This window comes from Maylandia zebra, linkage group LG2 (genome assembly GCF_041146795.1).
Source record: "Maylandia zebra isolate NMK-2024a linkage group LG2, Mzebra_GT3a, whole genome shotgun sequence".
Classification (NCBI taxonomy): Eukaryota; Metazoa; Chordata; class Actinopteri; order Cichliformes; family Cichlidae; genus Maylandia; species Maylandia zebra.
In genome coordinates this window covers 25,914,871-25,919,762 of record NC_135168.1, presented here as the reverse complement: position 1 = coordinate 25,919,762, position 4,892 = coordinate 25,914,871, and the positions used below count along the sequence as shown (strand labels likewise).

Sequence of the window (4,892 nt, the reverse complement as noted above, 5' to 3'; positions counted from 1 at the left end):
CAGTAGCATGTTTGTTCTAATTTGCTATGAGCTCAGAGCGCATCGAAAATAAAACTAATAGGCTATAAAGAGTGATATGAACATATTTAGAACTTACCGGAATGAAAATGTCTGGAGCACCAACAGATATTTGGAGATGGAAGAGAACTGATATCAGCTCGTCTCACAGCTGCTATCCAGGCTAAACGCCTTCGTTTGGTAACATCGATACACGAGCTGCCTCATGTTGCTTCCAGGTTGGGAAAGAATGAAAAGACAAACCCTTTTCAAGCTTATTCTCTTGTCGGTCGTGCGATCGAACATTGCAGCCGACCACACAGCAAGAACGAACCATGGCTATGCTTTCACTCCTTTTTCACTTAGACCCCCAAAATGGCGGATCGGGCCAAAATCCTTTCCACGCCCACCCCCGTGACATCACGCTCCAAAGCCCTATAGTCCAGTTCTGAGATCCCTTCCCAGATGCCTTAACGCCCACTCACATCCTGGGCCATCTGACCTCAGGAAATCACATGATAGGGTGGGGCCAGGTTTCACAATGAGCTCACCCGAAACCCTGGCTGATTGGGACCCACACCCGCTTTCACACCTTGGCTCAGGTGATTAGAGGAACATAAGGGGGTCCTTTTGTCCGTCTTTGGGGGGGATACCCCCCGGGCTTAAATCTGGGACTCTCCACCATTTGACCCTAGAACTGAAGAAGCTTCTCAGATGAGAGGTGAAACGTCTTCAAGCAATTTAAAGAAATCCAGATGCTTTTCTTTGCAAGCACCTTAGCATACGATGACCTGTGACTGAGAACCATCACAGACAACTGCATGAATATTATTGTTTAGTCAGATTGTGTTAGATTCAATGCTAGAAAATAAATTACTCAAAGTTTTTTGCAGTTTTTTTCAGTGACGTTCTGCTGGATTGTATAATAGCATACCTTTTATCTTAACAACATATACAATGTAATTGTTCTGTATCACTAAAATATTATTCCCAGTACGTTGTTAGTTATGTGTTTTTAGCGTCCTCTGTGGTCGTTTCAAGTAATGCACCGTAGAAATGGTTTGTTTTGAAACAACTTTATTGAACAGGAAGTCAGCTCAAGGAAAGGAAGCGAGCGAAAGAAAGAGAGACATATCGGCACACGGCTTATGGTGTCCTGTCGGAAAATTTACTGTCTACATCTTTGGTTTACGGTTGTATCGCCGGTATGTACTTAAAGTTAAATTACAACTTGTTTTTGTACATTATGTTGCCGCTAGCGCAGTATTTGACCGTAAAGCTAATCTCGGTGCTAAGCTAGCTATCCGCGATGTCGGAGGTCATCTGAGATAGCCTCAGTAGTTGTTTAAAAGTTTATATAATTAGACGTATGCTGTGTATTAGTATTGCGGTGTATAAATGTATGTTATGCTACGCTTATGTATGTCTTGACTGTATTTTTTGTCTTGTTTCTAGTTTTACCCTTTTGAATGTCAGTAAACCTGTTGACAACGCCCATCGGTCTTCAGAGTGGTGATATGAGAAAGGTGTTCACGCCCTTGCATCAGACATGCACCCGTAACGGCACAGTAAAACGGCGTCATCCGCACGAACAAAGATAACGCAGTCATCGCACACTAGAGTGAAGCTGACCACTACTACGCCTGGGAGCAACACGGCATACAGCAGTGAGCCAGCAGTCGTCTAATCAACTCCAACATGTCCAGCAAGGCGTCATCCCTCAAGACCCGGTCCGAAGCTTCGTGTGCCTCCTCTACAGGTTCTGCAGCAGCCAAAGCCAGAGCAAAAGCTGAGGCAGCCAAGGCACGGCTCAGCTTCGCAGCTAAAGAAATGGATTTGAAGGTAGAAAAAGCACAAATAGAAGTAGCAAAAGCTAAAGTCGAGGCATCCATCGAATATTTACAGCATGAAAAAGATGTAGCTTCAGCCATTGCTGAAGCAGAGTCATTAGAAGCAGCTGCTGCCACACAGACAGAAACGCGCAGCAACATCTGTCCCTCAGTAACAGCAGAACGAACTAAACAGTATGTCATTGGCCAATCTACATTTGTGAGAAAAGAAAATGATGCTGCTCTTCAACAATCACAAAATGAAAATGTAACACAAAGTAAATCAGAGCTCACCTGTGATCAGCCACCAAGCCCTAAAAAGGAAAATGACCCACAAAAAATTCCAATTGGTCTAACAGATGATCCTGACTGTTGCCAAAAAACTCCAGTCATTTCCCCATCTCCCCATGCTAATAAAAATTACAGTACCAATTGGTCAAATCAGGTGTCAGCATCTAGCTTCCATGATGCTAGGCCTTTAGACAAAGAGCCTAGAGAATCAAATGTGAGTGACTTCATCAGATACTTTGCTCGTCGTGAAATAGTGGCAACAGGGCTGCTCCAGTTTAATGACAAGCCCCAAAACTTCAGAGCTTGGAAACGCTCATTTGAAAATGCTATAAGCGGGTTAGATCTAACGGCAAGTGAAGAAATGGACTTGATGTTAAAATGGCTTGGCAAGGAATCGGCTGAACATGCAGAACAACTCAGAGCCATACACATCAACAACCCAGTCAATGGCCTCAACATGATATGGGACAGACTTGAACAATGTTATGGCTCAGCTGAAGTGATCGAGGATGCACTGTTTAAAAGAATTGATGCATTCCCAAAAATCTCATCCAAAGACTTTGCAAAACTGAGAAAATTTAGTGACCTGCTCATGGAAGTGCAGTGCGCTAAAGCTGAAGGAGACCTCCCTGGTCTCGCGTTCCTAGATACAGCAAGAGGAGTAAATCCAATCATCCAAAAACTTCCCTTCTACCTGCAAGAAAGGTGGATTACGGTAGGAGCCAACTACAAATGCACAAAATGTGTCTCCTTCCCACCATTTAGTGTTCCAGTAGACTTTGTTGCACAAGAAGCTGATGCTAGAAACGACCCCAGCTTTAACCTCACACCATCACCTGATGCACCCAGACCAGACAAACTATCTTGGAGGGCAAACAGACAAAAAGAGATTTCTGTGCACAAAACTGATGTCATCTCTCGCACTAGTTCAGACACACAGAGGTTCCCAAAAAAAACTGTACATGGTGAAAAGATTTATCCAATTCACAAGAAAGCCCATCCTCTCGCAGTGTGCAGAGCATTTCGCATGAAAACACTGTTAGATAGGAAAATGTTCTTAAAAGAAAATGACTTTTGCTTCAGGTGCTGTGCTTCATCTTCACACATAGCAAAGAACTGTAAAACCAAGGCACAGTGTTCCGAGTGCAACGATGAGAAGCACTGCACGGCTCTCCACCCAGGACCAGCTTCCTGGCTAAAAGAAACCGAACCAGCAGCAGAGCATGGCGGGGAGCCTGACACCACTGAATCAGAGGAGATCACTTCTAAATGCACTCAGGTTTGTGGTGTGAATGAAGCAGGCACTTCATGTTCTAAAATCTGTCTCGTGAATGTCTACCCAGCAGGCCACCCACATCAAGCAGTAAGGCTTTATGCCATCCATGATGAACAAAGTAACAGATCACTAGTACGTCCGGAGTTCTTCGAGTTGTTTAATGACTGCGGCCCTAGTTCCCCTTACTCGCTTAAGACATGTGCAGGTACCAAAGAGACAATGGGTAGAAGAGCTACAGGTTATGTAGTGGCAGCTTTAGATGGTTCAGTCCACATCTCACTGCCTAGCCTAATTGAGTGCAAAAATATCCCAAATGACAGAGACGAGATCCCCACACCCAGTGCAGCTAGACACCACAGCCATCTAAAGTCAGTGGCTCACCTCATTCCTGCCTTGGACTCTAACGCCCCCATACTAATGCTTCTTGGACGGGATGTCATTAGAGCTCACAAAGTCCGCAAACAGATAAGTGGCCCTAACAACGCACCCTATGCTCAAAAATTGGACCTAGGATGGGTCATAGTAGGAAACGTGTGTTTAGGTGACGTCCACAGAACTCCTGCAGTAAGGACTCTGTTCACAAATGCAACTGAAAGGGGACGTCCCACAGCATTCGAGCCATGTCCTAATGTTTTCAACATAAAAGAGAAACATTGTGGGATACAAGTTCCACTCAACTTCAGCTCCCAGCTGGCAGACAGTGCTTGTGAACCTGATCATTTAGGATGTAATGTGTTCAAACAAACCAGAAATGACAACTACATCTCACCTTCCATCCAGGACAATGCCTTCTTAAAAATAATGGAGGAAGGACTAACAAAAGACACAGATAACAGTTGGACAGCTCCTTTACCATTTAAAAATCCACGCCGAAAGCTCCCTAACAACAGACCACAGGCCCTGAATCGCCTAATGTCTCTTCTTCGCACCTTTGAAAAGAAGAAAGAGATGAAGGAACATTTCATCACCTTCATGGACAAAATATTCCAAAACAAACATGCAGAGATCGCCCCTACACTAAAAGAGGATGAGGAATGTTGGTATCTGCCATTATTCGGTGTCTACCATCCCCGTAAACCCACGCAGATCAGGGTCGTCTTCGACAGCAGCGCCAAGTATGAAGGCGTATCCCTGAATGACGTTCTGTTAACAGGACCAGATTTTAATAACTCATTGCTTGGGGTCCTAATACGCTTCAGAAAAGAAGCCGTTGCCTTCACAGCAGACATCGAACAGATGTTTTACTGTTTCAACGTGCGAGAGCAAGACAGGAACTACTTACGCTTCTTGTGGTTCCGTGACAACGACATTTCCAAAGAAGTTGTGGAGTACAGAATGACGGTCCACGTCTTTGGGAACAGCCCATCGCCAGCAGTAGCCATATATGGCCTGCACCAGTCTGTCCAACGCGTCGAACCGGACTGCGATGCAGATGTGAAGCAGTTTGTCATGCGTGACTTCTACGTTGATGACGGACTCAAATCTCTACCTACTGTTGA

At 44.7% G+C, this 4,892-nt stretch overlaps 1 long non-coding RNA gene across 1 annotated transcript; it reads left to right on the top strand.

Moving 5' to 3' along the window:
- Positions 1–1,067: 1,067 nt before the first annotated feature.
- Positions 1,068–1,492, top strand: LOC101465727 (uncharacterized). Its single transcript, XR_013094330.1, has 2 exons — positions 1,068–1,202; positions 1,453–1,492. It is a non-coding gene; the product is annotated as an uncharacterized LOC101465727 (long non-coding RNA).
- The last annotated feature ends 3,400 nt before the right edge of the window (positions 1,493–4,892 follow it).